Here is a 12667-nt window from a genome sequence, read left to right as displayed (position 1 = left end):
AATTAATTTAAATTTAAAAGTATTTGAACTATTAAAATACATTACTCTGTGCCTCGTGAATCTGACCTAATCATTCCCAATGTTGTTTTATACATTCCTTAGGGTTTTCTATACAATCAACGTACTCTCTGAAAATAGTGATATTTATGCTAATTAAATTTTTATTTCAACATTGCTATGGATAAGATCTCCTAAAGAGTTATTGAACAGAAGTGACAAGGTTAGGTTTCCATTCTCAATCAAATTGTGCGAGGTAGGGGGGAAAGTTATAGATTTCTATACTACCAAAGTTAAGCTGCTATAAACGTATTCTATTATATCAACCAGACTCTATGTTAGCCCCATGGTAATCACAAAGAAAGAAATTAGAGCAGAAAAATAAGAAAGAGAAAACAAAACCTAGCATCACAGAAAGAGAATAAAACACAGAGGCAAACAAAAAGAGAGAAAGAAAAGAACAAACAATCTATAAAACAACTGAAAACAACGAACAAAATGGAAGGAGTAAGTCTTTATTTATTCATAATAACCTTGAATAAAAATAGATTAAATGCTATACGTCAAAGATATAGAGTGTCTGGATGGATAAAAAAATGAGGCCTAACTATATGTTTATTCTAAGAAACCCATCTCATCGTAAAAGCAAAACAAACAAAATAAAAAATATGAACAGGAAAAGATATTCTCTGAAAATGCAAACCACACACACATACACACACACACATGCACACATATATGTATACACACAACAAAGTACTATTCAGCTATATTAAGTCCTGTCATTTGTAATAACATGGATGAATCTGGAGGATATTATGTTAAAGGAATTAAACCAGGCTTGAAAAAACAAATACTGCATGAGCTAATGCATATATGGAATCTAAAGGGAAAAAAAGTTGATATAGAAGTAGAGAGTAGAACAGTGTTTACCAGAGACAGAGGATGGATGGAGAGAAGGGAAGATGGGAAGAGACTGATCAAAAGGTACAAAGTTACTGTTAGATTGGAGGAGTAAAATCTGGTGTTCTACTGCACTGTCAGGTGAAGATGGTTAACAGTAAGGCACTGTATATCACAAAATACGTGAAGGAAAGCAAGCTACTGAATATCCTCACCACAAAGAAATGATAAATGCGTGAGGTGATCATCATGCTAAATACATGATTTTATCATGATACAACATATATATGTATTGAAAAATCAAATTTTATCCCATAAATATGTGTACTTACAGCATCTCAATTTAAAAAATAATCATTACAGTTGTATAGAGATTGCATAATGTACTCTTTACTCTTTTTTTTTTAAATTATAAACATAACTTTATTTCCATGCAGCATAAAATGAATCATAAAGGTGCTTCAAATAATATTTGTAGCATTTATTTTTGTTATAAACCTATATTTTTACACAATTATTTTAGACCAGCCAGAGCAATTACTTAGAATGCAACAATTTTGCATGTTCTTCACATGTACTCTTTACTCTTTTATGTTTTCCCCCCTTGGAGTTATTTAGCAGAGCTTGGAGAAGTCTGAGACTGTTTTAAATGTCTGTTTCTTTTCGTCATGTGACCATTCATTAAAATTGGTCTTTAAAGTTGGAAAGGCTCAATATGCATATCTTGATTATAACTATAAATAGCATATACTTTGCCATATTGACTTAGTAAGAGTCATAAGTAAGATTATTATATTTTTATTTTTAAGGTACTTTTCTTCAAATAAGTTATTTCTTTTGATTGAGACAATCTATTCTGATTGTAAAATCTTTAACATGTATGATTTTTTTAAAACATTTCTGAAACAAATAAACAAAACGTTTCACTGATTTTAGAAACCCTGATGGTTTTAAACTGTGTGGCTCATTTCTTTGTTCTATATAACAAAAGAAACTTCTTAGGATTTCTGACTGCACTGTTCTGGTTTGTGCCAGGTTACTATTGCCTTTTTCAAAAAAGAAAAATGTTCAGCACTGTGACTCTGACTGCTTATTCAAAGACTAGAACCTTGAAAAGGGCGTTGAGATGGCCTCATAGCTAAATTTCCATTATTTTTATGGTTTTGAGAATCTGGTTTTAAAAAATTCATCATTTAAAATATTTTTGACAAAGAATAGCATTAGCTGTGTGGGGAAAAGTTTGTAGAATATTTTCTATTCTGTACAAATAGATTGGTTAATCATCACTGTCTTTCCTATTTTCGGTCACATTGCAGGAAGAGATTTCCACTAAGCCAATAAAAACGTGGAATGCTTGGATAAAAAAAGGACGGAGTTAAACACCACACGTTTGTCTTACTGGCCAATATTATAAGGAGAATTAGAAAGATTATTCCCTTCTTCCCTCTCTCCCCTTCTTCATCTGCCTCCCTTTTTCCTTCCCTTCATTCTTTTCTACTTTTCTTTCTTTCTTCCTTCCTCCCTCCCTTTCATCCTTTCTTTTTCCTTCTCTTTTTTCTCTTGTTCCCATTTTGTTTGTTTCTTTCCTTCTTTCTTTGTGTTTTCATTTTAAGTTTCAAAGAATTGCATAAGAGCCATGAGAAATTAAGGTGGTACCTGTTGCTTCAAATAACAACAGATGCCAGCTATGTGCATATAAAATATAAAATATAAGATAGTTTACAAAATACAGTCTAACAATAGACATCATAAACAATTTGTAATATACTTAATCCTATTTTTCAGTATTAAAATGTTTTCTATTTTTTTGTATAATAAATAATAAGTAAATTTAATTATAGACAAATCTTTGCCAAGGTTTTGACTATTTCCTTCAATTATATTTTTAAAAGTGAATTTACTAAAAGTATGAAAAAAATTAAAAGATCAATATGTTTATTGCTGTTATAAAAAACTATTGATTTATGATAATTATTTTGAAGCTGGCTCCTTTATGGCACTGCAATCATTTCAAGCTTTTTTTTTTCCAATTATTTCTCTTCTCATGGAAACACCCACTTATCTTCCACAACTTGGATCCCCAAATGCTGACAGTTAGGTTTATACCCTCTGTGCAGGAAATGGATTGCAGCCTAGGGAGTTTGAGGACCAAAGAACAAAAAAGCTAAAGTTACAATCATCCAAGTTTCCCTAATAAAATATCCTTGCCAACTGATCTACAATGAGGTTCTTAGTTGACAATGACCATTAGTGCAGAGCTGCTCAACAGCTTTTAGATATTATGCCTTCAAATATGAATAGTTAGGAATCATTAGACCCAAGACAGAGAACAAAACAGATATATAGGGAAAAAAAAACTTCTAGTGAAAGAACAGGTCAGAAAACCAAATGGTAAGTATATCAGAGATATCAGAGAAAATGGAGCGAACAAAATAAAAACAATACTTCAACGTTTTATAGAATTGAAATGTATGCATTTCTGTATTCAACAAAAATATATTCAATGACAAAAAATGACTCACACGAAATCATAACACCGGAAATATCAAAACACTATATTAAATAAAACAATCCTACAGCTTATTGGGAAAAAAATCCAAACCAAAACTAAGAGGCTACATACAAGAAAAAAAAAAAATCAGTAGTTCAATGGTTCATAGACATCTCTTTTGTGATAGCAAAAGCTAAGGGATAACAGGGCAAGGCATTCACTATAAAAAAAGAAAAATGGGCCTGGTGCTGTGGCTCACGCCTATAATCCCAGCACTTTAGGAGGCCAACACGGGTGGATCACGAGGTCAAGAGATCGAGATCATCCTGGTCAACATGGTGAAGCCCCGTCTCTGCTAAAAATACAAAAATTAGATGGGCATGGTGGCGTGTGCCTGTCGGGAGGCTGAGGCAGGAGAATTGCTTGAACCCAGCAGGCGAAGGTTGCGGTGAGCCGAGATGGCGCCATTGCACTCCAGCCTGGGAAACAAGAGTGCAACTCCATTGCAAAAAAAAAAAAAAAAAAAAGACATTCTTTTATTTTAAAATTTTTAAAACTTGAATTTTATATACCTACCATTAATTATGTATGCCGTAGACTAAAGACATTTTCAGATATATGAGTTCTCAAAAAACTAACCATCCATGTATCCTTCCTTAGAAACCAAAAGAGTATGTGATTCAAGAAAGAAAAATATAATGGGATCTAGGAAGCAATGGCTCCCACTTAAAAGCAAAAAAATGAAGCCCAGGATGACAGTGGAAGAGGTGTACGCCAGGTGTAGAGGGCGGGTCACAAAATTCCATCTCTGAGGCACGGCAACACTAGGACCCTAAGGTATTAATATTTGAATATATTGAGAGAATATGTAGATAATGCTGGGTGAGCTTGGGGCTGAATCGGTAGGAAACGGAACACCAAAATGGGAAAACGTGATAAAAATTACCTTCAATAAGATAAAAAAAATGTTGTAGCCCCCACAAAGTAACCATGATCTAGTATATAGCTTATCTAGGAATATTGTTTACATGATCATAATAATCTAAGGACAGAATTTCGGCCTCACTAAAAGTATGATAAACAAATGTTGAGAGGCTAGGTGGATCTAGATATATTTCTGAGGTGGAAATGATTTTAGAGAAATACTAATTTTTTTATGGTTGGAGGTAGGGGTGAGTGGTGTTTGGCAGATAGCTAAATTCTTATTTTCCCCATGGGAAATTGACTAATAATTCTTATAAAAAGTCACATAAAAATTAAGAATTAGACATACTAAACTTAACGAGGTCAAAGGGTTAAAAGTCGTTGCCTCTTGGAAACAGAAACTGCAAAAGGGGTTAAAGGGCCCATAATTTCATGAAACCTTATAGAATTGCTTATTTCCTTAATCTATAAAAGAATCTTTTTGCTCAAATCAATAACTAATTTAAAAAAAATCTATATGAATAAATATTCATTTACTAAAATTCTAAACTTTATATAGTGAAAAATTGTGGCAAAATGTTTGTTCATACAAATAGCACATGGCACATACAAAAACAGAAGCAAAAACAAAAAGACAACAAAAAATCCTTAGTGGAATGTAATTCTAAAATAAACTGTTCTGCAGAATTTCTACGCCTTGTATTAGCTGCTAAGTTGTATTGACCCTATTATACTGGGTGTCTTACCAAGCAGTCATATGTTTTTGAATAATTAATTATTGCTTACTGTGGTGATACATCATTAGCATAAGATAATGGCATCTTCAGATAGCCAAAGTATCTTTGGGCAAACAGAGTCTTTGGCAAATAAATACTGTGTGTATGTAGACTCCAATACAAAATAGAATCTTGAATAATTTTAGGAAAACTTACAGATCTTAAGAATTGGATAGCAGGTACTTTTGTTTCAATCTCAAGTAACAGTTTGTTAATGACATATCACATAATCAGATTTTTTATCCATGGATTTATTGGCTGCAATAGTTACTAATACGACAAATATATTATTCTACAATGAGGAACGCCGACACTGAAGCACAGATGGTCTCTCCTCCAGCAAGTGACAATTTGAAGCATCAGATTTATCATGAAACAGACATAACTATTTAGAAAAACAGTACTATGGTCATAAAGGAAAGAACAATAGGAACAGTTACAATTAATAGCAACTGTAGCTCTATATTTCAGTTCACAGTTAAGGGAAACTTAATAATAGAATTTTTAAAAAAGACTTTTTAAAGTTCCATGTCAAGAATTTAATCTCTTTATTGAGCTGCAATTGTCTTAGGTTGATTACATTTGCATTTTATTCTTATTGTTTGCTGGCATTTAGCATTGTGGCATGTGTGTGTGTTTGACAGAGAGAGAGAGAGAGAGAGAGAGAGAGAGAGAGAGAGAGAGAGAACAAAGCTAATTTCTTTCTATACTTATCTAAGAAAGTACCAGCAGGAAAGTTTGACAACAGCACCTATGGGAAATAGCAAAAAGAGCATTGTGGGTACTACCAATGTCCTGTGGGGGTTGATTGTGGGTGGCAAAAATCAATTATATTCTTCACAAATAAATCCAGGGGGATGGAAGACAATGTGTTAGTGGCTTTAAACAGGAATCACGCATAGAGTTAGCAGCACCCAGGCAAGACCTGGTCCTGGAACACAGCTGAAAGGAGAATAAAGGGTTGGGTACATGAGCATCAACCCTTGTACAAGTGATCACCACCGTCTGAAACAAAATTGTTCCAGAATAAGCTTGTTTTTAAGCCATTCTTTATTTTTTTCCATTGCCCATATTAATTGTCATAAATCAGTTCTAAGGCAGACTTGCATCCCAAAGTAATTGCAAAACTGGCTTAAAGGATGTCAAGTTTTAGTGTCAACAGGATAGCAGCTGTAATCTTAGTTGAAAATGTCTTATGTCATTTTTTTTTTTTTTAGACTTACCTTTCTGGTATAACACTCAGTTTCAAATCTCACTCTATCCTATGAAAGAGTTGAAGTGAGAATTCAAAATAGAAGACAGATTTTGATAACGACCATAGAAAGTTAAGCAGAAAGGAAAAAAATCAAGTCTGTTGTTATGTGTATAAGGGTGTGTTGATGGCATGTGAGAAAAGCAGTGGTTAAAATTCTGTGTGATGAAAACACTGCTTGTATGTTTCAGTTGAGTAGTTGCTATCACTTCTTGAGTATCTATATCTATTGACCTCTTAATCTGCTGATATAACTGTAAATATAGGTAGACAGTTGTCTCACTGATATTCAGAAATACAAGGTTCGTGCGTTATGCCAATTTTGAAGACAGGATGACGAAACAAGGAATATGTTACAGACTTGACATGGAAGAAGAAAACCGGAGGGAGAGACAGAGAGGCTATAGCCAGCTGAAATATGTTGGATATTGGAACAGACCATGACAGAGGAGAGGAAGAGTGGATGGATCCTATATATTTCAGAGGTAGAAATGCCTTTAGGAGACTTGTACTTATGTATGAGTATGTATTAAATAAAAATTTTTCACTTAACTTGGAAGATTTTTATCTTATTCCCTTGCCGCATAGTCTCTGCTACTTTTTTTCCTGGGCATTATAGGTTCTAGGATTTTTTTGTAACATCAGAATGGTAGAAATATCTAAAGGAGAATATTTGTTGGCAGCGGTGCTCTAATTATTGCTATTATGACATCTTCAGCTTACAATTTGCCTTGCTTACTAAAATGTTAAGTTTTCCTCTATATGGTGCAATATTTATGTGAAAGGTATTTGTCTCTAAATTAAAAATCCCTTACTGATTGTATCTGTTTGTTTTCTGTCTGGAATATACAAAGTTTCAATTGTATTTGACAGTTTAAGAGAAGTTAAATCAGCAGCTATACATTTAACTTTGAATTATAATTGAAATAAATGGAAAATATATAAAATGCTTAATTTGGTTAGATTTGATATATTTATGCAACCATGAGATTGTCAATATCAAGACAATAAATAATTTTTAGCCCCAAATTCTCCTTCTGCCCCTTTCTGATTCATCCCTCCCACTACCCCTGCCCAAAACAACAGTTAATCTGTCATCTGTTATAATTGAGTTGACATTTTCTAGAACTTTATTATATTAATGCACATACTATTTTGAGCCCAACATTTTCTTTTAGATTAATAATTTTGAGAATCATCTACATTGCTGCATATAACATTAGTTAGTACTTTATGTTATCAACTAGAAAGGGTTCTATTTAACAAATATACCCTAATTTGTTCATTCATTTATTGATAATCATATGAATTGTTTCAATTATGGGGCTATTGCAAATAAAATTCTAATAAGCATTTATGTAAAAGTCTTTCTGTAGACATATGTTTTCAATGATCCATGGTCAATGCTGAGTGAGAAGCAATTTGACAGTGATATGGTAGATGAAACATTAACTTCGCTAAGAAACTGCCAAGCTGTTTACGAAAGTGATTTTACATTGCCATCAGAACGACATGCGAATTCTTGCTCCTCCAAATACTTGCCAACACTTGCTATGGTAAGATTTTTTTCTGACCCATTCTTGTTGTGATGTAATGAAATTTAATTTTTGGCTGGGCATGGTGGCTCATGCCTGTAATCCCAGCACTTTGGGAGGCCGAGGAGGGCAGATCACCTGAGGTCAGGAGTTCGAGATCAGCCTAATCAACATGGAGAAACCCTGTCTCTCCTAAAAAACACAAAATTGGTTGGGTGTGGTGACTCATGCCTGTAATCCCAGCTGCTTGGGAGGCTGAGGCAGGAGAATCACTTGAACCAAGGAGGCGGAGGTTTGTGGTGAGTTGAGATCACGCCATTGCACTCCAGCCTGGGCAACAAGAGCAAACTCCGTATCAAAAAATAAAATAAAAATAAATTTAATTTTCATTTATTTGGTGAATAACAATGTTGAATATATTTTCATGTACTTATTGAGCACTCATGTATATTCTTTTGCATTAATATTTGTTGGATTGTCTGTTTCCTTGTTGTTGGATTCTAAGAATTCTTCATATATTCTAGACACAAGGCTTTTGCCTAATATACATGTTTTGAATGTTTTCTCCCAATTTGTGGTTTGCTCTTTCATTTTTTACAGTGATATCTAGAAATACACCTAATTGAAGAGATGGAAGATCTCTACAAATAGAACTACAAAACACTCCTAAAAGAAATCACAGATGACTACACAAAGAAATGGAAAAAACATTCAATGTTCACGGACTACAAGAATCAATATCTCTAAAATGGTCATACTACCCAAAGCAATCTATAGATTCAGCACTATTCCTATCAAACTACCAACATAATTTTTCACAGAATTGAAAAAAAACTATTCTAAGTATCATATATAACCAAAAAATAACCCAAATATTCAAAGAAATCCTAAGCAAAACAAAAAAATAAGAAAATCCAAAGGCGTCCCATTAACCAAATGAAACTATACTGTAAGGCTTCAGGAACCAAAACAGCATAGTACTGGTATAAAAACAGACACATAGACCAAGGGAGCAGAGTAGAAAACCCAGAAATAAAGTCACACACCTATACCTACCTAACCCTCAACAAATTTGGCCAAAATAAGCAATAAAGAAAGGACTTTCTATTAAATAAGTGGTGCTGGAATAGCTAGCTAGCTATATGCAGAAGAATGAAACTGGACTCCTACCTTTCACCATATACAATAATTAACACAAGATTGGTTAAAGATCTAAATGTCAGATCTTAAGCTATACAAATCCTAATAGAAAACCTAGGAAACGCCATGCTGGACACTGGCCTTGGGAAAGAATTTATGACTAAGCCCTCAAAATCAATTGTAAGAAAAACAAAAATTGATAAGTGGGACTTAATTAAATAAAATAACTTCTGCACATCAAAAGAAACTATCAACATAGTAAGCAGACAACATACAGAATGGGAAAAAATATTTGCAAAATATGCATCTGACAAAAGGTTTAATGTCCACAATCTATAAGAAACTTAAATAACTGAACAAGAAAAAACAAATAACCCCATTAAAAAATGAAGAAGAAACATGAGCAGACACTTCTCAAAAGAAGACATACAAGTAGCCAACAAACATATTTTTAAAATGCTCATCATCACTAATCATCATAGAAATGCAAATCAAAACCTCAGTGATACACCATCTCATACCAGTGAGAATGGCATTATTAAAAGATCAAAAAACAACAGATGTTGGTGAGGATGCAGAGAAAAGGGGATGCTTACACACCGTTGGTAAGAATGTAAAAAAGTTAAGCCATTGTGGACAACAATTTGGATATTTCTCGAATAACTTAAAGCAGAACCACCATTTAACCCAGCAATCCCATTTTGGCTACATATCCAAAAGAATACAAAGAGTTCTACCAAAAAAGACCCATGCAACCCCATGCTCATTGCAGCACTACCCACAATAACAAAGACAGGGAATCAACCTAGATACCCATCCATGGCAGACTGAATAAACAAACTGTGGTATATATACAACGTGGAATACTACCCAGCCATAACAAAGAATGAAATCACATCCTAAAAAGCAACATGGATGCAGCTGGAAGCCATTGTCCTAAGCAAATTAAGGCAAGGACAGAAAACCAAGTACCACAAATCCTCACTTGTAAGTGAGAGCTAAACATCAAGCACTCATGAACATAAACATGATAAAAACAGACACTGAAGAATGTGAGGGGAAAAGAAGGGAGAGGTACAAGGGTTGAAAACTAACCATTGGGTACTATGCTTAGTACCTGGGTGATGGGATCATTTATATTCCAAACCTCAGTATCACAAACATAGCCGGGTAATGAACCTGCAAATGTACCCCATGAATTTAAAATAAAAGTTGATAAAGAAAAAAATGATATATTTCAAAGGGCAAAAGTTGTTATATTGATGAGGCAGTTATTAATTTTCTTTTTAACACAAATATGATACATATATACCTATGTTCTATTTATGAGAACTGTGGTTTTGCCAAAGTCACAAATATTTTCTCCTATGCTTTCTTTATCATATTTAATTATTGTATTTGTCTGTTCTTATGCTGCTGATGAAGACGTACCTGAGACCGGGTAATTTACACAAAAAGAGGAGGTTACAGTTCCACATGGCTGGGAAGGCCTCACCATCACGGCAGAAGGCAAGGAGGAGCAAGTTATGTCTTACATAACTATATTAATAAATTATATTAAATGCAAGTAGCATAAACATATCAATTAAAAGGCTAAGATTTACTTACAAATGGAATTTTACAAAGTTTTACTCATGGAAATACAGAGAAGAATTGCGCTTAACAGGTGCTGATGTTGGGTTTGAGAGATGTTGGTTAAAAGATAAATAATGTCAGAGTAGTAAGTTCAAGGGATCTATTATGCAACATGGTGACTATTAGTTAATAACGATGTACTATATTCTTAAAGATTGCTAAAAGAGTAGACTTCAAGTGTTCTCACCACAAAAAGGATAAGTATGTGAGGTAATACATATGGTAATTAGCTCAGTTCAGCCATTCCATAATGTGTGTATGCATACCTATACCTATACATGTATTTCAAGACAACATGATATACATAATAAATATGCAGAATATTTTGTCAGTTAAAAAATGGCTGAGACTGTCAGATAGAATAAAGATGCAAGAACAATCTACCATGTACAAAAAATTGACTTTAAATAGAAGTACACACACAAAAAAACTAAAGTAAAAACATTAAAAGATCTACTGTGCAAATACTCACCAAATAAAACCAGTGTGGCTATACTATTATCAAACAAACATGTTTCAGAGCCAAAAATATTACAAGAGATAGCAAAGGTCATTTAATAATGATAAAATCATCAATTTATTAAGAGGACATAATGATCTTAAGTGTGGATCTACTAAATAACAAAATTCTAAAATATATTAAGAAAAAGCTAAGATAATTGCTTGGAGAAATTAATTATAATCGTAGTTGAAGTTTTCAACATCTTTCTCCAAAACAGATGGAAAAAGTAGACAGAAAATCAGTCATATGTAGAATATTTGAACAATTTTATCAAAACTGTCCCTAGTGTCAATAAAATACATATTAATTTAAAAGTATATGGAATATTTACAAATATAGATTATATTCTGAGCCATAAAGCCAATCTCAATCAATATGCAGAGATTCAAGCCATAGAATACATGTCCTCTAACTGGAGTGGAATTAATTTGAAAATCGGTAACGGAAAGGCACATCTGGAAAATAACCAAATATCTGAAAACTATAGTCCATAATTCTAAATAATGGTGGGTCAAGGAAGAAATCAAAAGGAAAAACAGAAGTTTAAGCTGAACATAAGTGAAAACATACTGAAACTTGTGGAATGGTCCTAATCTAGCCTTTAGGAGGAAATTTATGGCACTAAATGCCTATATCAGAAAACAGAAAATGTCCCAAATTAATTATCCTGGCTTCAAATAACTAGAAATAAAACAAAAACTTCTATAAGTAAAAGTAATGAGAATATAGTACAAAAAATATCACAGTAGAAGTGAATGAAGGAGAAAACAGAAAAAAATTGAAAAATGTGACAGAAAATGTGGCACATACACACCGTGGAACACCATGCAGCCATAAAAACGGGTGTGTTCATGTCCTTTGCAGGACATGGATGAAGCTGGAAACCATCATTCTCAGCAAACTGACATAAGAACAGAAGACCAAACACTGCATATTCTCACTCGTAACTGGGTGTTGAACAATGAGAACACGTGGGCACAGGGAGGGTAACATCACACACTGAAGCATGTTGCGGGGTGGGGGGCTAGGGGGATAGCAGAGGGCGGAGGGATTGGGGAGGGATAGCATTAGGAGAAGTACCTAATGTAGATGATGGTGGGGATGAATGCAGCAAACCACCATGACACATGTGTACCTATGTAACAAACCTGCACGTTCTGCTCATGTACCCCAGAACTTAAAGTCTAATAACAAAATAAATAAATAAAATAAAATAAAATTGACAAAAAAAAAAAAAGAAAAACGTAACAGAAGCAGAATCTGGTTCTTTGAGAAGATCAGTGAAATTGTAAACCTCTGATGAATTAGAATGACTAAGAAAAAAGAGAACACAGGTTACTAACATCAGTAATGAGAGAGTTGACATCCCTACAGATATTAAATATAATAAGTATATTTATGACTAACTTTCTGCTAATAGATTTGACAACTTAAATGAACTGGGAAAAGTCCTGGAATTAACAAACCAAGCCTATTCAAGAAGAAATAAATACCCTAAATAGTGCCATATCT

The sequence above is a fragment of the Sapajus apella genome, unplaced genomic scaffold (genome assembly GCF_009761245.1).
Source record: "Sapajus apella isolate SASKATOON/1434 unplaced genomic scaffold, GSC_monkey_1.0 scaffold18, whole genome shotgun sequence".
Lineage (NCBI taxonomy): Eukaryota > Metazoa > Chordata > Mammalia > Primates > Cebidae > Sapajus > Sapajus apella.
The sequence above is the reverse complement of the archived record's forward strand: the minus strand, read 5'-3'. Positions refer to the sequence as shown.